At 38.2% G+C, this 26527-nt stretch overlaps 1 protein-coding gene across 2 annotated transcripts in view; it reads right to left on the reverse strand.

Moving 5' to 3' along the window:
* The window catches only part of LARGE1 (LARGE xylosyl- and glucuronyltransferase 1), a 277612-nt gene that overhangs the window by 157117 nt on the left and 93968 nt on the right, over positions 1–26527 (reverse strand). The window contains exon 1 of one of the 2 annotated variants that reach the window (XM_017737860.1): positions 3308–3313. The exons of the other annotated variant lie outside the window; for it this stretch is intronic. The gene's annotated coding sequence lies outside the window, so the exon portion shown is untranslated. Of the gene's footprint in view, positions 1–3307; positions 3314–26527 lie in introns of those variants that run through there. 2 annotated transcript variants of the gene reach the window in all.

Genomic DNA, 26527 nt, shown 5'->3' on the forward strand with positions numbered 1-26527 from the left:
AATACAATAACTTTTTTTGTTCATCTCATTGTCTTTCCCTGTTTTGCATTGCCTTGGCAATATATATGCCTCTTCAAGAAAAGGACTAAAAATAACATTTCCCTCCTTTCCACTGGCAGTGGAGATGTAAGAAAATAGTATCTTATCAGAGTGAGCACTGAGGGAAAAAAGATTTTATCAGGGACTTGGCTTGACGAAGATAACGTATTATCGAGAGGGGAACTTGGCAAAGATAACACATTATCAATATCAGGAGTAAAGCCTGAGGAAAATAATGTCTTAATACCTATTAGATTCTAAATAAGCCATCTGTGCTCTTGACAAATTGTTATTTTCTCCAAGTCCCATTCCTGTAAAGATGTTGACTTTTTTTGGCAAACCACTTCTTTAGCAGTTGGGAAGCGGAGGAGAAAGAGGAGAAAAGGAAACTCCTTCTCCCCAAAGGTAGACGGGTATTCTCTTTCTTTTCAAAAGCTTTGCAAGCAGGTCAAGACTGCCAATGTGACAGCCTGAACTGTTCACATGTTCAGATCCTGAAGGGGTATTGCAGGGAAATCAACAACAACAACACTCAGCAAGTACACTACAGAGCATCCCATAACAGGAGGAGAGGGTCAATGCCCCTTCTGTCCTCTGACCATGCTACCAAACTCTGAGGTGTTGCTTGAAGGATTTTTGGCAAACACACTTTTCTACAGAGGTGATGACTGGCCATCCCTTAGCAGTGACTTTTTGTCATAAACAACCTCATCACAATTAGCACTATTAACTTGGGGTACAAATAAATGAGCCCTTCTAGATCAGGGACAGACACAAATCACCGTTCAGTTAGAGGTTACCATTCCCACAGCTTAAGCTGACCCAGAGGGTCACACAGTGCTTCTCATCTCCTGCAGTGCAACACATCCAACTCAGCTTAAGCTGGTCTGAGCCAGCCCAATTACCTCTGCCCTGAAGCACTCCCCTCCACCACCTCCACTATGGGGGTAGAGACAAACCACTGCCTAGTGGGTGCCTGTGCCCTGAGGCTGAAACCTTCTCCAACTCAATTATAAATCTTTAGAGTTTCAATCTGGATGAATTTAAATAAATTGTGGCACCTCCTGGAAAATGAGAAATCCAATTCATAGTAGGACGGACTACTAAATGCTTTAAATGGCAAAATGTGGGTGAATGCCACTGGTTATTCATAGGAATGGGCAAGCAGGGAATAATTAGAAGGGAAGCTGTGGAGGGCCTGTAGGAGTGTGATGTGAATAATAAAGCACACTTAGGAAAAGGCATATGAATGATATCTGCAGGGTAAGTATTTGTAGCCAGCTGAATTTCCCTGGTGTACAGTAGGAGTGGGAGGGAAAACAATGGGATTCGTTAATCTGAAATTTTTCCTATGGAGAAGCAGCATCTCCTCTTTTATTAACCATTTGGATATTTTACACCCAGGTATTCCTCTCTGTTCAGATGTGAGCTTTGTGTTAAGGTGACTACTGGCCCTGATATAGCAGAATACATAATCAGCAGCAGGCAGCCATTACAGCTCTCTGAGGTAAAGCATGTGTCCAAATGTGTCACTGCAGCTGTACATGGTACTGTGACTATCATTCATGGCAGTGGGACGTAAAAGACTGGAGCTATTCTATATTGGCTCCTGCTCAGTAATAAACTGTGGAAGAGATAGGAAGGGGAAAAGCCTAAAATACAGCACTTTACAGTGTTTTTTACAAGGACAGAAAGTACAAGAAATAAGTTTATATAAGCTTAGAAAATATATATATCTATGTTTCTACAATTGCCACAGTAACCACAAGCTAGAGACAAGCATGCTCAATGCAAGCCTAGTAGCAGTTAATTCCCATTCTGTTGCTGATGATTAGCCTCAGCTGCTCATCAATAGAGACTCCAGCTGATAATTATTAAGTTAAACTTCTGAGCAGTATTTGCATATGTAAAGCACGCTTTCCCTGCTGAAGCAACAATGGATGTTATAATGCATTTCCTGATTGTACAGCTCTTGGATTTGGGGAACCTGGGCAAGAGAGTCTGCTTTGCATACCCTTCCTTATCCTCATCCGGCCAACCATTCAGAAGAAATGCACTTGCACACACTGGCATCTACAAGCTACAGTGGAAAACATTCATAACCCTGCAGAAGAGGAAAAATGCAACAATTCATTTCAACCAGAATAATACAAAAGACAGCTTTGCATATTCCTCTAAACACTTACCTTAGCTTGCTTACAATGTAAAAAATGGGCAACAACAGGTCTGTGACAAGGTAGCCTGGTCACCTTAAAAGACACGTGGAAACTCCAGTGGACAGATTTGGTCCATTAGTTCCCAGTGACCTCCAGATGTGGAGGAAAATTCAGTCTCGTTATGTGATTCTCTGCTAAGCTTTTTCCCATCTTACTTCCTCCAGACAAGAATTTCATCTCCTGAATGTGATACTTTGTCATCAGTAACAGCCATGCCCCCTGATTAACTGTAGTGTCAAAAATACAGATAAACACACACAACGTGTAGATTACATTTATCTGTTCAGTCCCCGATGTTTTCATAATTCCATGACAGACAAGGCATGCCCAGATCTGGTTAATACCCAAGAAGTTCAGAGGCACGGTCCCTTAAGGGATAAGGAAACACGAAAAAGCATTGGGAAGATCTTTATGGAATCTGTAACAAAACTATCTGTGCCTCCATGTAGCCGCCATATCACTTTGGTTTGAGTCCATCGTAGGCTTAATATCAACAGACCTGAATGGTTTTTTAATCAAACAACAATAAACGGTAAAGCAAAAGATCTGCTTATTTGGTTATAAAAAATGTAAAGCAAAAAGTAAAGCAAAAGTTTGGCTTTATATAAACATAGGAGATGGGTTGAAAAAGGGAGGTCTAAGGGAATGCAGGTGGTCAGCCTCTAGGAAAGTCACTCTCTTTCAACTAACAGTTTAAAATTTAGTTAATAGCAAAATTTGTGTGCCTTGCTGGAAGTCACCTGTTAGCAGTGTTACACACAATCTCAAAAGTGGACTTTCAGCACATATACAGAAATGCTGCAGTATTAGTTCAGGCTGGTTGGTGATGCTGAAACCTGCTCAAAAGCTTGTTATATCCCTTAATCTCCCTTAGCACAGAGATGCCATCAGAGAACCATGTGCTGGTATTTTGATTGAGGCTGCTGAAAAATGAGACTGTCTGAATACTGACTGAACATCAAGGCTTGTTCAAGGATAAATAAGTAAGTAAAAAAAATCCAAATTCTGCACCACAGCATTTCTTCCTTAGCAGTACCAAGATCTGTAAAAACCTTCAAATCTCATAGAGCTCAAACCAACAACAGCCAGGAGCACACATATAAAGTCAAGCAGCAAAGAACAAATTTTCAAATCAGTGATTGTTCTTCTTTGTAAATGTATCTGAAGATTAAACAGGCAGACATCAGTGTTATTCCTCTGATGACGTAACATCACAAAAGTTATTAATATCTTTCAGTATTGAGTCTTTTTTTCTCCCCACACATTCTCAGCACTTCATTTGCTGCACCTGTCACTTCAGACACTTCAGTCCCAAAGAAAAGTGAAGGCAAAATGCAAATAACTGCATATTCAGGACACATGAAGGCTGATCAGTGTTATGACATTTATCTTCACTTATGACAAGAGATAAAATAACTCAGGAGTTAGTTTCCTGTCCTCCTCATGAAGAAAAATGTCATACCAGATCGTCATGTAGTATATACAGCAAAACTGCTAACACACTTTGCAGAGGAAAGAAAGAGCTCAGCAGTGATACAGATGGTAGGTTACATGTCATGGCTATGACATCAGAAATGAAACACACATCATTTTAAAATAGTAGATGTAAAAATAAGTCATGGCAGAAGAAATACCCCTACAACAACAGTACATAAGTTAGTTAAGGGCAACTAGTTAGACTATTTGCAAAAGTTAAAATTATATTAAATAGCAATGAGTTGTTCATGGAAGTCAACAGTGCTTTCAGAATTAGCTTCAGTGTGGCAAAATATCTACTCCAGGACTACAATCATATTTTTGGTGATCAGACTCCATTGACATGTAATATGGAACCTCTTTTTTCCATTAACTTACTCAACATTTACCTTTTAAAAAGTATTTAGCTTTAATATATTACAAATGCTCCTTCTACAAAGATAGAGTAAGTTTGTAAGAACTGATTTTTTATCAGATATATCTGATAGCTATATCAGGTAGACACAGATTTAATTTCTATCAGAGACCTAGGTTTCCTATAATACATGAAGAAATTACTCTTTTTTATTATATTCTTGTTTTGTTACAAAAGTGAAGACAGCATATCAGAAACATAATCCTGTTTCAAGTCAGCAAAAGACAACACTTGGTGACTGTGATGAAAACAAGCATAGGTCTAACACTGCATGGTATGTGCATGCATACAACAGCACGGAGCATGGTGGTGTCATTTTTATCTTGCACCACAAATATACCCAGTGCTGTACTGTTTTAGGTCAGAATGTGGGCCATGTCCCCTGTGCCCCATCACAAACCTGCTGAGCTTCCTGTGAAGCAAGCAAAGGAAATTTTTCATTTTCAAGCAGCCAAAAGTTTATTAAGGTTAAAAACAACAAACTGGGAACAAGACTTAGATGTTCTCCTTACTAAGGGTTTGTCTTGTAACAGAGGAGGGGTATCTTTGAGACTAATTCACATTTCTGCTGTGGTGCACAGAAACATCTCCATGTATGCTTAGGATCCTAAACTACATTTCTAAATAAGCCTACTCTTGTGTGTGGCAACACTGAGGTTAAGCCCCACTGACATCCTTATTTACTCAATTAGAGCAGCAGTGCTCAATATTGACAGGATCTGCATGTCTTTAAGTAAACATTTCCCCTTCTTTTATTCTCAGATAGATCTCTACATTCTTAAGTTTTCATTACCTCCAGGTGTTCTCCTCAAAATATGCTGCACGAGACCTCTTTAGTAAGTACAGACAATGTGGGATTTTTAAGGATGCTTTTGTTAGGTAGACTGGATGCAGGGCCAAAAGCCATTGGTTTTCTACACTGATGTATACTGTGAACAATTGATGTCTGTGGCAAGTTTTTGTGTTGGAGTAAAGGGAAGATGAAGGTGGAGGCATTTACAAAAATTACTGTATTGTGTTGTGTCTAGAGGTGAATTACAGTCTTACAACTGTCCTTTACAGATCTTCAATCTGTCCTGAACAGATCTTCACTAAAAATATCTATCCATCTTCCTTTGTTTGTTTAATTATAGGTTTATTCACTTCTACCATTTGAAATATCTTTTACCCTAACATCTCAGCAGAATAGACAGAGACTTGACCAAAATTGTTTCATATTGAAAAACCCCAAATTAACATAACTTATGCCTAAAGAACAATCAGACATGGAAAAAGCCATCAGCTACTTAACAAAAATGCTGCAACTGTAAAAGTCCTTTAAAGGTCAAGCAAAAGAAGAAACAACAACACGAGGGAGGAAAAAAAAAAGAGGGAGAGAGAAGAAGGTGGCTTCCTTTCTCATCTGCTTCCATCTTAGGAAAAGGGAAGGATCTCAGTCATTATTTTTAGTTATATATTCCATATATATTTGACCTAATCTAGACATAGGAATCAGCTGTTAAGAACCGACATAGCATAAAGTAGAAGAGTGAATGTTAAAGATCATTATATCCATCACCTTTCTTTTCCCTCTAAGAACAGGCTGCTGCAATACATGTACCCTTATGGAAAATAAGGAACCATGGACTTCTCCCTTCTAAAATATGACCATCTACCCAGGAAAAACTGAAGCGGGCAATGGACTAGGAACACTTTATTGTCCTATTAGTATCAAGTCTGATTTCTAAATTATGCCTTGTTCTGGTCTTAACTATCATTAAAACAGTACAGATATTGAGTTATACCAGCCCTGACTTTATGCCTTCCCCTGAAGAAAATCCTGTATTTCTAACATTATATAATATGTATCTTGTCCCTTATGGTAAAATTCCAACAGACAGGATATTTGAATATGATTTCTTATGTTTGGAGAGACAGTCTCTCCTCTTCTGAGAAACTGTAACTTCAGCAGGTATATATTTAAAATTCATACTAGCACCTTATACTAGCAACTTCTATGGAAATGATTTGGTTTCTTATTTGATGAGCACAAATATTTATTGTGAATTCCATCAGACAATGCTATTCTTTCTTTTCCTGAATAATCTGACTGCATCCAATCATCAGGGAAAGTTGTATTAAAACTGTATTTAAAGTCTTGCAATATTTTAGATTTATTGAAAAGTCAAATTTTGGAGCCACATGAGAAAATATCGGTGCTATTTGCTTGTTTCTTTTGCAGTAAGATCTTATTTTCATCCCTGCAGCAGAAGCTGAGGAAACATCACCTATCATGATGAAAAAACAGAAGACAAAGCTCTTAAAAACTTACCATTTTAGATACAGTAAATTATGCCTTTTGAACACTTTGAACTAGCAATGCAAAATTTTAATTAGGACTGTTCAAATGCCTTGTGCTTTACCATGACAGCAGGTATGTCAGGTAGGATGGGTAAGTGAAGGGCCACCACTTGTGACAAGTTTGTGACAGCTATGGTGCAGCCACCAATTCACCCTAAAGAGAATGAAGAAAAACCTCAGAGTTGTCAGGCATTTAAAGGAGCCTAAAAACCCTGTAGTAATCTTCAGCAGAACTTTCAAGACTACAGAATTGTACCTGATAAATAAATACACAAAATTAACAAGTATTTATCATCAATTTGAATTATTGAGGGCTTGTTTATTTTTGTTGGAATTATCTTTGAGAGGGTTTTGCAGGCAAAGTTTTGCACTGAAAAACGTTATTTCCACTGATCTCTCCCCAGTACACATAATGGGGTTCTCTCCTTCTCCATACTGAGCACTCAAAAGGTGTCCAGATTGCAGGAAAAAATGCTCAAATAAAGGTAAAATGCTGTAATTTCTACTCTGTCACACTATGGTGCTTACAAAGCTGAAGTTTAATTCTGCCAAGCATATAAACCTCCAAATCTGTTAGATATAAATTACCACGTATTTAATTTCACAGCTGTGCCTTTTCCCTTTTTGATTCACCACCACCACCTTTTTCTACTTCTCTTGTTCAAGCATTTTGCATCTGGCTCATAATCAGGTCCTGATGATCCTTAATGCCTTGATTTCAGAGGCCAGCATTCCCCAGTTCCTTTCTCCATTTTGAAATTTCTACAAATTCTATCTCCATCCTCTGTGTGGCTGTGCAGACTGTAATCCCTCGTAATAGGCTGATGCTGATCCTGCTCTATGGATTAACCAGTGTAAAATGCCTATGTAATGAACTCATACCTTCCAAACTGAGCAGTCCAGGTATATCTAATCTAACCAACTGGCTTTTATCAGCTGCACACAAGAGATGTGAAAATAAGCTTAATTTCAAGCCTCAGTCACATAGCTACAACCATGTTATTATTTTTTGTATTTAACAGAATGAGCATCTGTGAGGAATTCTAAGGCACACATCACTGGATTTGGTATGGCTCAAGATTCTTTGAAAACTGTGAAATGACAATATTTTCATGCCTGGTTTTGATTATTTCTCTTAAAAAGAGAAAGGGAAGAAATATTGCTGAACTTCAAGTGCAATTTGCTGCTTTATTCTTGTGAAATCTGTATTCTCATGCCAGATGGTGTCTGAGTTATCAAAGTTATTACCCTCAACTCAATTAGGGAAGAATGAAAGTAATTAAGTAGGGGATGAAGTGACAGAAGTATTCAAGATATAAAGCATCTAATATAGGTGAGGACTCTCTAAATTAGATAGAAATTCATCTATAAATGCAACCTAAAACAGAACAGCTTCAGCCTTCACTTTCAAATATTCTAAGACATTGTGCAAAATTCAGTACTTGTTCAAGTGGGCACAGTTCCCAGTGACACTATGGCTGTAGAAGGTGGGAGTAATTTTTTTTTTTTCTGGAGAGTCTATTACTAGCAGTCACCAAACACATTTTGAAACAGTTATGGCTCAAAATGTTCCTGTATTTGTTGTGGAATGGCTTTTCAGGCTGTTCTGTCAACTCAGGAATGCTTGTTTCCTTTCTTAATCCTGGCTGGTTTGTACTCACCACAGCAAAAAAAAAAAATCAATTACAGGAAATACATTTTACCATAAAACCTGTAAAGTAGACACCACAGAGGTACTGTTAACACTTATTTTACATTTCTTTTTTCTTACTCTAAAGTTGGCACTGAGCTACAGATATGACCAAGAACTGCAGCTACAGGTTTTAAGATGAAGCAGCCAAAATTATTTTCAACCTACTAATGACAGTCTACTTGTAAGAGAAATTGGTAAGAAAACCCAATCAAAACAAATCTCTTTTACTTACCAACACTCACTTCTGCATAGCTTCAACTGACAAGAATCATGCTCACGGATAAAACTAGCCAGGATTATTTGCTAGTGCTCTGCAGGCTGTTCACTCATTTTCTCTTTAACAGAGATATATAACCAAATTCTCAAGATATGTGTAGATGAAGGATGGTAAGGAAAATGTTGTTGTGTTCCAGAATGCTCAGAATTGGAGCTGCATGGCTGAAAGAAAAGGAATATGTACTGCTTTAGGGAACAGGAATGTAGCTTATGCTACTGCCACAGGTAAAATCCCTGGCCAGAAAGGGAACAAATTAAATCCTAATAATGCATGTATCTCTTGCTCCTCCACATACCATAACACAGCGATACCATACTACACCATGCCATACCTAAAAGTACAAAGTGGAATGAATACACGAATTTCAAGTATAAGCAAGTATAAGTTAGGAAATACCAGAAGTACTTCTGCTTTCATTTGCCTCACGTGCGTACAGCACAAGTAAAAGCACAGAGCGCTCCTGCATGTACCAGCAGGAGAGATGCAAACCCTAACAACGGTTCCAGTTTGCAGGGCACTTGCCTGACAAACTGCAGTGCCATGATACACGTGCTTAAGAAATCTCTTTTCCCACCACCATAAAGAAAGGACTATTTTTAATGCAGACTACTTAAATATTGGTTTTAGCACAGCCTCACGAAGGTTACAAACATATGCAGGAAGGAAATGCAGTAGGCTGCTTAGGAGAAAGAGTAGAAGCACAAGCAGTGAGTATGAACTTCCTAAATAAGCTGGGGCAGAGCCTCAGAGAATCTGCCTTCAGTTACATCCTTTCAATAACAGTGGGGCACATCTTTCCTCAGCAGGGCTGCTCTCCAAGCCTCTCCAAGGCTACGCTGGGACCAAAAGCAGAATTATTCTAATGACTCAAATTTCTGCAGCTCAAGAAAGAGAAGGAATGCTTGGAGTACAGTCACAGCAGAGCCGCCACTTGCAAGTCTTAGAAAATATGATGCATGACAAGTGAAGCTAGTTTATGCCACTGGGAACAATAAAAAATTGATCAGGAAGAAATGGAGAAAAATTCGTGATTGATGACTTCCATATCTCTAGGGAACTGATCCACTAGGGTCACACACAGGACATTACGGAGCCTATGGGACTGCTGCATGTATGGTATATGCATGTCTATTAAAGGCCTCTAGAGGGGAAAGAAAAAGTCCATCTGGAATTGCTATCAGTTCAGCTGCAACATCTCTGGAAAGGCAGTAACATGATGGCTCCATGAGCACTGCAGGTTAGGACGGGTGAGGCAATGGCATTTCAGAGTGGTGTATGAACACTCCCCTCCTGTGCCACAAGGGCAGCATAAAGGGCACTCTGCAAATTGTTCCCTTTTTGACCACCAATAAAGCTACCAATAAATCACAATGAGTGCATCCTGATTGAATTTCAGTGCTTGGAGAATTTTGAACCCAGGGCACGGTACAGTGATGGGTTTATGTATGTCTTCTGGAAAAAGAGCTTAAACTGTTAGTGCAATGGAGTATGCAGAGAGCCGTGAAGCGCTGCTCCGAGAAACATGAAAATCAGTAACTTGAGGTCACATTTCGTATCTTGCTTTGTAAAATGGAAAGGGCAAGAAGGAGGCACAAATCCAATTTAGAAGAGAGAACATGAACCAGAAAAAAAAAAGCATAACGAAAACCCAGAAGTGGAGTGGTTAAGACAAAGATGTCAAAAATACCTATTGAGTTTGAGACAAGCATAGCAGATGCTGACCTTAATTTCAATTTTACTAAGGAAAAACATCTGGTAGACTTCTGGTTAATTTGTTGGGGGGAAAAAAAGAGCACACAAACAGTTCAGACCACTCAATTTTAAGGAAAACTAAAGAGCACATATATTACTAAACTCATCTATCCTAGTTTCAGGGGACAATGAAATCCTAGAAAACTAGAAAACCTCAAGTTTCTGTAATGTTGACTTACTCAGAGGTATGAGAAATAAATCGAAACCAATGGATATATTTATAGAAAAGCAATTCTCCATTAGCAGTGACATACCCATCAGCACTTCCTTTGAGAGAAAATTACTAACTTCAGTAAAAGCAGTGGTGACTCCCTTTATAATTCAGATGAGGGAGAATCCTACCACGCATCTAGTAGGCCAAAATTATTAAGACAGTGATTGAGAACTCTCTTTCAGAACAGCTTGTTCTGCCAAACCTATATTTTTATCTTAATTTGAAATTAATTTATTCCCCAGCTGTCAAGAAAAGTCTAGCAATCAGAAAAATTTTAATTTCCTTTTTTTTTTCTTGTTTCTCGTTCCTAATTCCAGTGTAGACTGGGAGATGGAAGAATAATGAGATAGAAAAGCACTCATAATTATTGTTTTCATTTAGGTAAGGGAGAAGACGATTATTATTGAATTTTAAAAATCCCCCATATTGGTACTTTACAATGAAATTCTATTATCTGGAATATTATTTTTTTATGTCTTTCTACTATTTTGTAAAAAAATAAGGTCTTGAAGATCTCCCAGATGATTTAGAAGCACATTCCATTAAAAGAAATAGTCACTGAGGAGCCTGAGAGGAGCAGATTTTCAAAGAAAATGCAGGTAGGTGCACTTTTAGGCATCTATCCTTATTCAAATTGCTTAAATGGCTTGAAAAAGAAAGTCCTAACAGACTTAGCTTTTCTCTTGAACATGAGATTTAATATTCTTTTAAACATGCAACCCCAAGACTTACTATAAATCCATTCTGATGGGCAGGCACCTGCCAATGCTCTGTAAGCACACAAGCCTCAAGAAATGCAAGGGCTGTTGGAGGTGGGAGAATTCCACACACCAGAAATATCCTCTTTATGCCCATGGTTGCTACTGAAGGGTTTTGACCATATGCAGCTTTTATTTCGATGTGTATTGCAACAATTTGACTTAGAAGATGTTAACTTCTGCTTTACATCTATTATATTGATAATGAAAATGCTGCCAAAATTGAAATTTGAACACTCATTTCTATTTTACTAAATGAGAGAGGGTAGTGCCCTGTCCTACTAGTGATGAGTTGCTTTGTGCAGGTAACAGATCAAAGCATTTCAGTCAGCTCTTAAGTGTGAGTTTTGATAAATGTAGCCTAGTTTTAGGCTGCTCCATTCATCACAGTGACTCTGAGGCTGTCCATGCTCAGAAATTTAAGAATCAGGACAGAACTTCTTGTGCTACCAATTGAAAGCCACCATGCAGCAGTTAAGCTGTATTTGAGAGAAGAATAACAAGCAGCCTCACAAATGAAACAACTTTATGTGGTGGTGTACTGTGGATATGAAACACTAACACAAAGATTTTTTGGAAGAACAGTTCATTAACTTCTCCTTAAGTAAGAATATTAATTAAAATGAAAATATTCCCTGTTCACTTCACTAGCTCCAAATACAGTAGGAGGTCCTTAGAGTACCTTCTTTTTTCCCAGCAGAGATCAGGAAAATTAAAAACAAAACAAAGCAACAATCTGTAATCATTTTATATTTTTATATTAAAAGTCCTCTTACTTTGGTAACAAGCTAACAACCAAATCCTTGTTCAGGGGATTTTTCAGGCTTTCAGCAGTATACCTAAGCTTCCAGAAAGACTTCTGAGCCATGAAATAGGGTATGAAAATGTTTAATCCCTGACTGAACTGCTATCCTTGTGGAAGCACTGTGAGTACATACAATTACACCCGAAAAAAATTCATGTTCACCAGCAGTACATTTCATTGTGGGGAAGCAGCTTATTGTATCAATACAGAGAGGGTTTTTTTACTGATGCAGTTGCCTCCACACTAGAAATGCTTCACCAGTACAACATACAAATGATTGTCAGCTGGTGAAGTGCTCTGAGGAAGCACACTCATTAGACCACTGCAGTACTTTGCACTTTCCTTCCTTCAGATTTCTGTAAGAAGTCTTTTTAATCACCAGCAACTTAACATATAAATTAAGCTTTTGAGACAGAGTGGGATTTTTAGAATGCCAGTCATTAGTTACAAGAACAAATAGGCTGTGCTCATCTTCCTAAATCTCTCAGATACTTTTGAACTTGTCATGTGAGCCTAATTCCCCAGCTCCTGAATCACGTGGGTACAACTGAAAAGCATATTCCTAGTCAAAATAAATAGCCTTCAAGACTTTAAAAATAGTATGGTCACAATTTTGCTTTTTTAGATAATACTTACATTTTAACACAAAGTAGAAAGTTATTCTAAACTGTTCAGCTGGTTTAGCTTTCTAAACATTTTTTTAAATAACAGATTTATGTTTGATACTAGCAGCATTTAGTCCAAGCACAAAAACTACTGGATACCCAAAATCACTGATTTGCTTTTTTCTTCACACTGTATCTTTTCCAAAATATTTTGTTGAGTTTTTAGATTTTTTTCCAAGCTTTTGAACGCATAAGGACAAATTTTCACCCAAGTTAAAAAGAAACTGGCCAACAATTATATTAATTTGTGAAGGTCTGGTTTTTTTTTTTTTTTTAATAGAGCAATTATCAGAAAGAAATAGGCACAGACTGATTGCCTGGCTTTAGGCAGTGACATGAATGGTCGAGATAAAGATCACTCCTGTCAGAAAAAAACCATGGCTTTCTGGCATTTCTGGCATTATTACTTAAATGAACCTATTTATAAACAAAACTACTAATTATATAGAGATATAAGATTCTGTAAGGCTCGGGTTAGCATTAAAAGAGTATAAATTGGACATCTTCTATGCTGTCCTTCTTTTACTGTTTTTTTTTCTCATTAAGTTCCATGAAGACCAGCAGTTCAAACTGGCATGAGTATGATACTGGTTATCAGTATAGAAGAAAAGCTGGGAGAAAGACTACATTAAGCACTTGCTATTTTGCAGCAAAAAATATATTTTAAAAAGTTATCACAGATGGCATATACTGCTGCCATGTGGTATTGTTTTGATGATGGGGTCAGCTGCCAAAGTAAAGACTTGGACACATAGTTGTACAAAAAAACAGATCAAGAACTGTGGGTCCAAAATTTCCTCAGCTGCAATCCACTTTAATAAGTTATACTAGGAGCTGTAGTAAATACAGAAAATCTGCCTTTGATATCACTGAAAAACACAACTGAACTTTTCTCACTCTTGCATGACCGTGGTGCTGGTCTGTGGAGAGGAGGTTACGAAATAATCTGGATTCTCACCAGTACCTGTGAAATTTACAACTTATAAAATCAGAGTACAAGGAATCTCATTTTCTTGCAATGAATTAGCTGCAAGTACAATACTCTATCTTCTTTAGTTTAAATGAATTTCATGGCAGAATTGGACAAAGCCATCTGCTGCCAATTGTCTTGGCAACTAATAGCACTGGTGCTGGCTGCTGCCAAAGTGCAGCACGTTGCCATACATCTGTTAGAGCTGCTATAAAGCAGCAAGCTTCAGCGCTCCTCTCCACTGCTTCCTCCTCCCAAATCCCTGAAGGTTAGAACATAGCCAAAGCACCACCACCATGGCAAAGGTGGGAGACCTCATCCAGAATTCTGGCTGTACTGGGGAGCTGGCAGCATCTCTCTCCTGGCTTTGTCCCTCCCTCTTGGCCACTGTGAAGGCAGAGAAAGTCTGTGTGAGTGTGTCCAGCAGACAGCCTCCGTTCTGATACTTAACCACTTGTGATGTGCTAGAAAGGCTGCTGGTAGCCACGGGCTTTTTCAGATTGCCAGTGCAGTGCTGAATTTAGCTAGGCCAACCTCCTCCTCCTAGAAGTTACATAGGAACTGAGACAGAAGATGATCTAAACTGTTCATCTCCCTCTTTAACTTAGGGATGGCAATTTAGGCACCTAGGCAGCTTATGTGACCTTAGCTCATGTTTTTTACAAGGATTTTGATCATTGTATTTTGAAGCACACTGAGAAGAGCCTTGAAAGCTTCTTTAAGAACAAATCCATGACATTTCAATTCGCAGTGGAGTTGAGAGTGCAGACACATACCCAGTCCCTGTGTCAACCACTGCCAATCGTTCAGAAGAACCACATAATAATGAATTGTCTTAACAGGGAACAACGGTGAAGCATCTAGACATTGTAAGCACTGATGTGAAACTCACATCATAAGTTTCACAACACCTGATGATGTTTTCCAGGCTCTCACAACTGCCATAGCGGAGTTACGTAGGATCTCAGGTTCTAAACGACAGCAAAAATATACTTAGCCCTGCTAATCGTAGAGAAAAACTGACAAGTAGTTCCCTAAAGGTTTGAAAAAAAAAGAGTAAATAAACCTTCCACCTCACCACCCATCAAGATTTTCTGAAGGAAGTCCTAACCCGCTGATACCAATGGTTAAACTTCCAATTTTCTGATATGGTCTCTTTCAGTCTTTGCTAAATCACAAAAATAGTTATTAAAAAAAAAAAAGACAACATGCAGTCACAGCTGTTTCTTAAATTACCATGCTCAGCAAATACAGGCAAAGAGGCCAGACTAAGTTCTCAAAAGAAACTTGTTCTTAAAAAGAGAACTGATTTATTACTGATTAGTCTGATTTGATGGATTAGAAGACAATCAGTCCATGTATTTATCAAATGGCACTCTAAAACATGTCAGAAATGAACATAATAATATGTAGACCTGATGTCTAGCAGAGAGCAAATCAATCCAAGTGGACACATTATTTTACAATACACACTCTCTGAGCAACAAAGGGATGAATAGTGGGTTAAGGAGAGAGCAAAAAGCTCAAAACCTATTACCTTTTATTACAAACTGCTATGAATAGAGCCAACAACCACTAATAGCAGAGACACCAGTCCTAAATGACTTACAGGCCATAAAGACTCTTAGACAGCATCAAATTAATTAAGTTGATTCTTAGCCAGTATTAACTACTACCTAAAAGCAAAAGTATCCAGTCAAAGAGAATCCTTGATCTCCTCTGCTGCTCAAGGTGGGGAGTTCAGGAAGCTGAAGCCAATGTGACAAGCCAGCAAGAATCTTAACCTAGCTGCCCTGCATCAGAAAATGCACTTTGTGTAACATGTTCATCTTCATTTCTTGGTTTGCATCGTTTCTAGGATGCCAGTAACTAAGCCCAGTAAACATGTACATGCATGTGAACCACGAGGAAGAAGTTACAGCAGGCAGTGTGCTTATTTAGATGACTGAATTTATGTAAGCACTTAAGTTTATGCAGAATCAGGGTCTTGTATTTTAGAACAGGACGTAACTCATTTTGCACCTTATATATTCAGTGGGAAAGAAGCTGTGAGTGAGTGCAGTCTTGGGGCTCTGTATTTAAAGTCCAGAAATTCAAATTCATCCGTGGTTCCCACAGTATCCATTGCTCTCCCCACTTGCACATATGTAGTGTTTTGCATTGCTGTTTATGCTAAGAAATTTATGCTTTGAAGTGTATGTAAACATTACCAACTTATGTTTCCCACAGCTGCTGTAACTCTGAAGTTCTTGGCTTCTGTGCATTGAAATTAACAGTCATAGCAATATACCAAAGCCTCTTCTTGCACTGAAATTCAGTTCTAGGTAATTGTTTTACAGTATATAACCAAAACGCTCATAATTGATCTCCGGCTGAAACAGCTTTCCTTCTCAGAACATTCTGAAATAACAGTGGCAGGTCACTTCCTTCCACTCCTGCACAGCATCTCATCTTCATTCCTAACATTTGCTTAAAATCATGGGGTTTTTTTCAACATCATGAACACCTGCCCTTGTGGAAGGTCCTATTTATAGCACATACGAAGTTTTCAAGTTAAGTCTTGTTGAAATCACCCACTCACATAAAAAAAATTCAAACAAGACAGATAACATATTGTTTTATCCCCTATCCTTTGTCAATCTCTACAACATTTAAATCAAAACCTTTGTACCTGTCCCCTCCTCACCATGAAATAAATATACTTTTAAGCAAAGAAGTGCTAGAAACTTAAACTCAGTAGGTAACTTTCTTAAAGTCAGAATTGGCAAAAATAGGGGCAAAGAACAAAATTATTTCCTGCTACGGTTAAACAGTAATTGAATCATATTTGCAAGGTAGATTATTTTCTCCTGGAAAATAAGCAATTTTCTCAAATAATTAAAAAAAGTCTTCATCTAAATGTAAAATTGCATCCTTAATGGTCACAGTCCATGAAAAACTGTAAGCTTCTTAAAAAGGACATTTAAATGGAAAAATGTTGTCAATCTCAATTCTTTATTAAAACACTTCAATATTTTCCTATGTGTATTTATACAAAATACATAAATGAAGAATATGGAATACTGCTCTGTTCTGGTGATCTTTATTTAACAAGGAACTCAATAAAGGTGAATTACGTGAAGACTACAGAATGGCCCAGGTGCTGGAAAACCTATTTCAGAATGAACTGCTATTTCAGAATGAACTGCTGAAGGACAGAAATCTACTCAGATAAGCAAAAGCATGGCTAATAGGCAATTTGCTCATATTCTTTAGTACCTAAGAGAAGTAGTAAAGTTCACTCCAAGAAGACTCTTCCAATTTTAAGACAGTAAAGGAACAAGAGGTTGATAACTGAATTTTCAAAAATAAAAGACAGAAACAAGGTCCAAATTTTGAGCAGAAAAGTAACGAACCACTGAACTAACTCACCAAGAATCACCAATAATTTTCTGTCTCTGTGTATTTTAAAATCAAGAACAAGTTTTTGTAAAAGGCAATAAAAAAATCCTGTGGCCTACGTCATGCAGCAGACTCCAAGTGTGTCTTTTTGCCTGGCACACTAGAAATTTCCTTTACATCAGTGATTTTGGTGAAGGACTAAGAGCACAGAGTTAAGGACTGTGCATCCCAGAGCTCAGTGATCTCCACTGCACCTTAGCCCCTGCCTGGAGAACCACATTTCTGAAATTTCAAAGAGGAATTCCAAAGTGTCAGAATCCAAATGTTTAGGGTATGTGAACTAATGAAGTTTTACCACACTTCCACTGTGAAGCCAGCCAAAGACAAACTCTGCATTAATCTGCTGCCATATCTCACAGCACCAAAATCTACTAAATCACAAAACTTACACTTGAGTATTACTGGCTGCAACCAAAGTAAGAAAAAAGTAATATAAATGTTAATGAGATGATGTCTGTTTCACTTTATTTAAAAGCCAGCCTAATCCCATAATCCTAACAAACAAAAATACTACTCTCCACAATTACAACAGAACAATGTCCAGATGGTCCTGTCTGTGGGGAACAAGAAGAACAAGAGGCTTTACAAGTTAAATTCCAGGGAAAAAGTCCAAGTCCCAAGGAAAACTAAGACAGACCTTTTGGAGGTGTTGAAAGAGTGACTTGACTGCAGTAAGTAGCAGCTATTGCTTAAAAAGGTATTCCATTTCATTTTTAAAGATGAGTCAGGCATACATACTCCAATACTACAGAAGAAAGAACAGTTTGTGTGAGGTAGATTGAACATGTCTCAGTCTCCCTTTCTAAATTTGTGTGGCTTATTTAAGAGCTATGACAACTATGAATCAGCCACTGAGTTCTCAATGATAGCTGCATTAACGAAGCAGACAAATAGAGAATTAGAAAGACAGGGAGGAGATTACAAAGTTTGTAATTTTTCCCTTGTGAAGCCTCATTGTGGTGCATAGTTGGAAGTGTCATTTTAGCCATACTAAGGTAGAACTATTGTGTAAGGATATGCACACATTCGGTTCTTTGGACTGCAGTGCCTCTTTATGTAAAGTCAGCCCATGATGCTCCAACACAGGCTTAAAATGGGGCTTCAGAAAAATTTCAAAAGGGGTCTTGGAGCCAGGTGACTCAAGTTAGAAGGGTAGTCCCTCAAGAAAAGCTTTTGATCCTTGACTAAAAACAATGAAGGAAGCTAATATGCTGACAAGAAAAGATGAGAAATACGTCTACTCATCACAAACCAAAGTCTTGGAAAGCAGTGCATGTTTTGCAGACTAAATGAACTGAATGTGACCTTTTTCCTTATTTAGAGACTTTAGAAAATCTGTTATTTTGAACACAATAAGCACTGTAACTTTACATAATATAATTAGCTGCACTGCAGACAACTTTAAGACTTGACTTTTGTTAACAGGAACGTAAACCAGGATATCTTCTATCCAGTGGTCCATACTAAATAACCAGGGGAAGACAGTGTGCTCAAGAATAAAGGAGGGAATTTGTGCCAGGAACAGCCAAGAACACTACATCATACCTATCAGGAAGGACAGGCTGTTTTATTGACTTGAGTATTTATTCTGTGTGCGTACTCAAAAAGGGGAAACAAAATGATCATGATGACTCTTGGGCTTGTTGCGCTGATGCCAAATGCACTAAGTGCACTTAAAGTAATGAAAAAGTTAATCCAGAAGTCAGAAGATAGAAAATTAATTGATAGGAATATAATTAAAGATAGGCAGCTTTTTTAATATTGATCTTATAAGACTGATTTTATCTTTTCATCTGATTTAAAGTTGGCAACTAAAGATTATGCACAGATGTACATACTAACATATTAAGGCATTGCAAGGTGTCTGATCTAGTAACAAATTTTCATGTTGAAAAGATACAATACCAGAACATTCTATATTAAGAACTAAAACCTGTCTACTTAACCAGATTGCAAGCACCAAGTGTCTGTTACTGAAACAGGAATACCTGCTGGGACCTCAAAGTACTCAGTACTTTGGTGGCTCCTATTTAACATTTCATGATGCTTTGGAAATAAAAAAAAAAAAAACAAACAAACCCCAAAACTTTACATACAACACAAAGTTAATAGCATAAATTGTGCTAAAGACAGGGCAATCTTGCCCACTCAGACAAAATGCAGTTCATTACGTCCAACTGCAAAGGAATGTTTTTGAGAACAAACAATGCAGACTATATCTATAAAATAGAATCATGCATTCTGGAAAACAGCGATCATGGAAGGCACTACCAAGCATAGGTAAGCAGATAATTTTAAAAAGAGCTTCAAGAACTGGGAGTGTAAGTCATTTGGTACTTGGAAGTATAATTGGGGAGTAAAGTGCAGGAAATGATAAATATATGTAGCACCTCTGTTTGTAGTAGTGATGAGAATGATATTTCATACCAGTATGACTTCTGCCACGTGCATTTTTAAAAGTGTGTTGAAAATCTGGAGAGGGTTCAGAAGAGAGGCAGAAAAAAAGTTAAAACTAGAGATAATGCCCCACAATTTAAAGAGATCAAACCATTCAGCTTGCAAGAAGAAAACTGAGAAGTGAGTTGACTAAACTACATTAGTTCCTCCACATGAAGAAAAGAGCAGGAACAGAAGAGCTCTTTAATCTTATGGAAAACGATTTAGCAAGAACCAGCAACTGGAAGCCAAATTCGAATGAGAAATGAGGTGCACATTTTTGTCACTGAAAATGACTAATGATTACACGAGCTTCCCATGAAAGACGAGCTCAGACAACTGGGATGTCCTTAATGGTCTTGAACTCAATTAACCTATGACTTCCATCACAGTTTATGACTGGTCCTGAGAACTGTACACTGAAAGCTCATTGAAGCTTTTGCTGCTGACAAGATCAGGCCCTACACTACCTATTCCACCTCTGCACGCAAGGTCTAAACAAACATATTCCCTGCTCTTCATCCATAAGGGTTTCTCTTGCCACATTTTAACTGGAAGGCAACCTATCAAAGAGGAAGCAGACATTTCACAACTCTTTTCCTAAGTAAACACACAGGAAATTTCTCCAAGCACAGGTGGCCAAGTTCCATGAACCTTACCGAGCCACCCCATGGCAGCGTGACCATTGGTAGCTGCACTGTGGATTATCATAGAAATTCCCAAAAGCTGCCATGCCCTGGGCTATTCATGTGAAAACTAAGGATTCCTATGTCTCGGAGTTAGAGAGAAACAGCCCTCGGCACTCCCACGCTGTAACTAGTAAAGATAGTGAACAGGAAAATGAGATGCACCTCTCAGGTACTACTTGGGATGTCATAATTCCTCAACAAATCTTCCTTAGAACTTTAAGACAGACAAAATAAAAAAATCCCAGTATTCATTTAGGTGAAAATCCCATGTACCTTCCTTATAAGTACAGCTTAGCTTTTACAGTCTCAATTAATGGGAACGTTGAAGCAAAATGTTACTCAAAGCGTCTTGGTTTTCTTTTCTATAGCAAGAAGATTTTTTTGTTCCTTAGAATGCCAAAGCAAAACTTGAAATTGTTATCTAGTTATAAATTCTGATCTAATAATTCATAACCTAAATGGTAACTAATGAGGACTTATTTTTAGGAGAACAGATGCAGAGTCGCTTTAGAAACAAAACTAAAAATTCAATGTCATGATTTTTGTGATCCAGAACACAGGATATTAGGACATTTGGGATTGACAATACTGTAAGTGATATTTTTTCTAGCCAAAGAGACACCATCAGTCAAATTAAACTCTATTAAATCTGTAAAAATTGAGTGTTTAAAATATTTAAAGGTTTGAGGAATTATATCCATTCTTTTCTCCTTCTGCCTATTTTTGTGATTTTACTAATACATTTTCTTATTTTACAGACTAAGAAAAGAGAAGGATTTTCTGGTCCCACAGAGATAGACAGATACAATCTTTTTTTTATTTTTCTGATATTGAAAATAGGTACATAATGAAGCTTTACTATGGGTGAGTTTAATTCATTCATGACAGTTATATATCACCTTGTCATGCAATTTTTTTAACATATCCCCACTTTTTAAAAAAACTCAATTAAAAGAAAAAAACATTTAAATTGCCAGAGATAACATTTATTAGCTTCAGGCTAGGACTCACCAAGAAGCCTGAAGCTTAGTTAAGTATCCATCTTCTTATAATTAATCCGTTTTTTCTTTTTTTTAAAGGAAGAAAAATATCTACAAAATGGAAAGAATGGATAAGACTTAGAGAATAATTACTCTTGAAGGTTAAAGATTTTCAAATACTCATTAAAGAAATGAATGGAACTGTTAAAAAAAAAAAGTACTGAATTTTCTTTTCTGATAAATTTCAAGAAAATTGAGAGGTCCACTTTGATTTACGGGCTAAAATGTATCTTAGTGTCCTCCCTTCCTTGCCTCCAATGAGCTGATAACTCATTCCCTTCCTTAAGTTTTATGCTCATTTGATGGTACAGACTTGGAAATGAACAACAAACTAAGCTATGTCTTTACAGATAGTGACTTGTGAAATCTTTAGCTGCAAATACACAAATATTGGTCATCTCTCCCCACGACCTGCTGTCTTGCTGCATGCCTATTTTTGGCTTCAACACCATGGAGAGAGAGCCAGAAGCAAGCCATCAGCGAGGGTACAGTGGGATGGATGGGCACCCCCTGTCAGGCTCTGCAGTGAAGCAGCTGCATTTCACATCCCACGGTGCAGCTGGCAGGGAGAATTCCCACTACAACCAAACCAGGTTCCAAGCTAGGAGCAGACTACATCCTGCCATTTCATGTACAGCACTATCATGGTTTAGGAATGGTATTCCCCAATTTAGTTCTCCCACCCACCTCCAACTGGAGGCACAAAAGGCAAACATCACAGGTTGTGATAAGAACAACTTACTGGAAATGGCAATGAGATAATACAAACAGTAACAGCAACAACATTAATAACAAAAGGTGTAAGAAATGATTCACACAGAAAAATTCCCCGATAATAGACAAGACTAGATGGCTCCCTTCACCATGTTTTTTCAATCAGGAAGGAAACCCTTCTCCCAGAGAGTCCCCTCCCTTGTCCCCAGTAATGACATGGGGTAGTACAGAATAACCTCTGTATTCTGCTCTTGCCCCCTCTTGGCGACCACAAAAACTCACCCTGTCCTGGCTGGAACAAGGAAAAGCACATTTAGGTTTCCTACCTGCATGTAGTATCTCCCCATTTGCAGCTGTGGCATAACACAAGCACAGTTTTGCCATTTAGCAAGCCCAAACTGCTCTCTATTCCTCAGGTAACATGGACTTCTGGTCTAGAGTGACTTTTGTCACACAGGCAAATTCAAACTTATTGGCAATTCAAACAACCCAGGAGTCAAAGGAAAGCATTAGACACAGGGAATAACATTTCTCCCCTTTTCAAACTCTGCTTCCAAAGTAAAATGCACTTTAATGATCCATTTAAACCATCATTCAAAAATATATTCTTTTGTCACAGTAGAAAAATGGACATATCTGTAGGTATGCCACTCCTAACAGTTCTTTAAATGTCTTCTAAATCAAATTGCATTTCGGATAGTGAAAGTTCTACTTTGACTACAAACAGATATTAAAATAATATCCCATAATGACTAACAGTGATTACCCCAATAACAACTAACTATAATTTAGGAGTTCTGTTTATTCTTTTGCCCGAAGGCTTTGTGAACTTCTGATAGGGGGAAGTAGGAGAGAAACTGCCCTCTGTGCCTACTGGTAGCAGATCCAAACCCTCCCAGCAAGCAAGCAGGTGCTGGCTGAGAGACAAGACATAACTAGACAGAACAGTCACTCAGATCACTTGGAAAGGCCTCTGGTCTCCTCCACAGATTTTCAGTCCCTCTACTCTTAGGTTCCCTTCTTGCCTCTGCTCCTATCAGACTGACCATTATCTCTGTAATTTTGGTGATGGGTATGGCAGCTTTGAATGGAGACACACCAGACATGTTTTCATTAACTAGTTCAGACACTGACACCAGTGAGGCTAGATCACCTCAGGCTGCACACAGAACCCCAAAACATCCATGTTCCACCTTACCAACAGCAGTGGATACTGGATATGTGACAGCAGTTGTTCAACTGTACTTCTAAGTGCAATGTAGATATACACTGAGTTTTGCTATCCTGTCGCAATGAATTGCTTTGCTTATTTCTATAAAACATCTGAGAATCTCCCTCCTAGCACCCCTTTGCCCTCTTACCATAAATGACTGAAAAAGAGACAGCTGCTTCTCCTTGTAAAGGAAAATAATGTCTTACCTTTTATTTATTCTTAGTTGCAGTGAAATGACACTAAAACCATCTGGCAACTAGCTAAAACTAAGGACCAAACACCCTCCACAACACCACTATTAGGTCAACACAGAATCACAGAATCATAGAATGATTTGAGTTAGAACTGAGACCTTTAAAGGTCATCTAGTCCAACACTCCTGCAGTGCCCTGAGACATCAATCACTAAGTTCAGGTTGCTTCAAAGCCCTGTCCAACCTGACTGTGAATGCTTCTGAATATGGGGCTGTAAGAGACGGTCCGAAGATTCCTCATCTGCCTCATGATCATGCACAACTTCTCTGGGCAACCTGTTCCAGCTTCCCACCAGCCTCGATGTAGATATGCTTAAAAAAAGACCAAAAGTAAGCACAAAGAAGCAGTGCATGGATTTGTGAGGAAATTTTCAACTATATGAGAATCTTGTTTTCTAGTTTCTCTTGGCTGGCCATATGATTTCTCATCACATTTTCTTCAGTGAAAGCCCTATATATAAGCATGTAAGTTTGTGCAAATAAAACAGATGCAAAAAACCCACACAGCTGAAGAGTATGTAAGAAAAAAAGAACAGAAAGCTACATTGGTTAGGAGAAGTTTACTCATAAAGGGCATAATTATTTATAAGAGTCCCAACACAGTAACATAAAATGCAGTCAGTGGCTGAGGTTTTTTTGTTGCTTTTTTTTCTTTTATTGTTTTTTTTTTTTTTAATGTTAAGTATAGATAAGCAGGAATTTAGAGAGGAGAATATGCGCCATAGGAAAGCACCAGACAGGTGAACTATGCCCAACTGACTTGCGTGATTTCTCAATTCTGAAACATCATTTTTGTATAGAAAGGAAAACCTGAAACATATTGGATCTTGTCTGTAGTAACTGGGGGGATGCAACACTCTTTTCTTTTAGTTTCATTCCCAGGCTCCTTGGGTCCTTCACACCAAACTTGTTTTTTCTTTTCTAGTGAAAATCAATTTTAAAAAAAAGAAGCAAATGGTATTATTTTTTTAAAGAGTGAGAACACAAATTAATGATGTACATGTGGAGAGAAACTAGCAATGGTTAAAATTTTCTGGTCACATCATCACTGGTGCTGAACAAGGAACATAAACACTATCAGAGATGTATTACAATAGCAGCCCTTACTCCCGCTAGGCAGCACTGCAAATATGTCCCCAGGAATCCAGTAATGGAACAAAGTAAATTGAACATGTGTGACACAGAGAGAGTGAAATGAAGCACAAAAAAGAAATACAACACAAAAGACTTAAAAGGATTCAAGGTGTGAAAACACTGAGGAAAAAGTCAGAGTGTGAGGGATGTGTGAACCAGCGCAAGTGCAAGAGAACAGTTACAGGATTTTGAGCGAGTGAGGCTGAAAGTGATAGAGAGCAAGCAAGCACAAATGTGGAAGAGAAAACAAGGGTGCAGGTGAGCATAAAACTGAGCAACAGAGCATGGCAGCAACAGGTTGCCATGCAGTAAGAAATGGCAAAAGTAGGAAAACTGGAGAGAAAACAGTTTCAATCAATTTCTTTTTTGCTGTTGCTTTTACCCTCATCATTGATCAGAAAAGAGAGTATTACATGAAAACATTCCAGACAACCACATGAGAAAGACACAAAAGCCATGGTAATCCCTAAGAATTATCAATAAACAAGGCATTGGGAAACTGCCTTCAATTTTGTCCACCAAGCTGAGGCAGTCAGAATGACCGTTCAGTGCATTCTTTGGAAAACAGCAGAGTGGAAGAAAAGGCAACTAGTAACTTCAAAAGAGCAACTGAGCACTTAAATGTCTTCTCCTTTCTTTGATGAACTGTTCTTGCCACAGTCTACTGTGAAGCCAAACATATGCACAGTATCACAATAAAGCCTTCAGCAAGGAATTAGGAGCAGAGAAATTAGGGACTACAGACATTAGGCACAACTATCTGTAAGGCATGATTAAATGAAAGGTCTACCACTATATTGGGTTTGCATGACAAGATTTTGGTTAGTAGGGTGACTCATGAGCCTTTTGTTATGTTTTCTTGCATTCAGCTGAGGAGGAGAGTGAGAGTGACTTCGGTGGGCACCTAGCAGTCAGTGAAGATTAACCCACCACAACAACACAGCTGTAGTTACATAAAAATACGAAACCAGGAAATATTTCTTCATTCACATAAAAGAAACTTGAAAGAAACAGAGGCATCCCAGTACTTATCTGGATAACAACAGTAATGGTGTTCACATGACTGCTTTTCCTGGTAGCTGTCTTGATGCATCACCTCTTTCTTTCTCTCTTTAACACTTAGACTACAGGCTACTTTTTTTAAACTGGTACTCCTTCTAAGAATTTCAAGACAATCTCCACCTATGTAAGATGTCAAGTAGAAAAAGAGGAAGCTATTTCATTTTGTGTGGTTAATGGCAGAGAAACTGCTTGTTTTGGTTTTTTGAAGACAGCTTCAAGCTTCTTAGAGTGCAAGAGTATTAAAGCCAAGAGGCTGGGTGACTTCTCTGTGAGCACTCAAACTCGCAAGACAAGTTACATTCATTTAACCTTTTGACAGTCATATTTATTTTATAAAAAAAGATATAATTTGTCATATTCACAAAAAACTGTAATAAAAGATTCCCATGGATTCATTTATATCTTAAAGGTTACTGAAGGTCTACATGGTGGATAAATAACTCATTTGTGCTTATCTAGCCCCAAATTTGGATTTCATGAACCAGATTTCACCAACAGCTTTCTCAAGAACTACATACACAATGTATTATAAATAATATGTAGCATACATTCTGTTCCCCATCTCTCTTCCTCTCACATATTCTCTGCCCTCTCCCAGCTGCTCTTTCTATTGTGGCTTGGGGCTTTTTTCCCTTCTTAATTCTATTATCCCAGAGGTGCTACCGTGGTCGCTGATGGGCTCGGCCTTGGCCAGTGGCAGGTTCAGCTGGAACTGTCTCTGTTGGACATAAGGGGAGCTTCTAGCAACTTCTAGGGGAAGTCACTCACCCCTGTAGACACCCCTCCCCACTCGCTCCCCCGTTACCATAACCTGATCACACCCCCCCCCCCCAAATAAACCATGAACCACCCACTTGGAAAGAAATCCATTTTCCCACACAAGTGCACCCGAATGCTTTGAGTAGTTCACCTTACACAGTGAGGC

This window comes from Corvus brachyrhynchos, unplaced genomic scaffold, assembly GCF_000691975.1.
Source record: "Corvus brachyrhynchos isolate BGI_N302 unplaced genomic scaffold, ASM69197v1 scaffold56, whole genome shotgun sequence".
NCBI lineage: Eukaryota > Metazoa > Chordata > Aves > Passeriformes > Corvidae > Corvus > Corvus brachyrhynchos.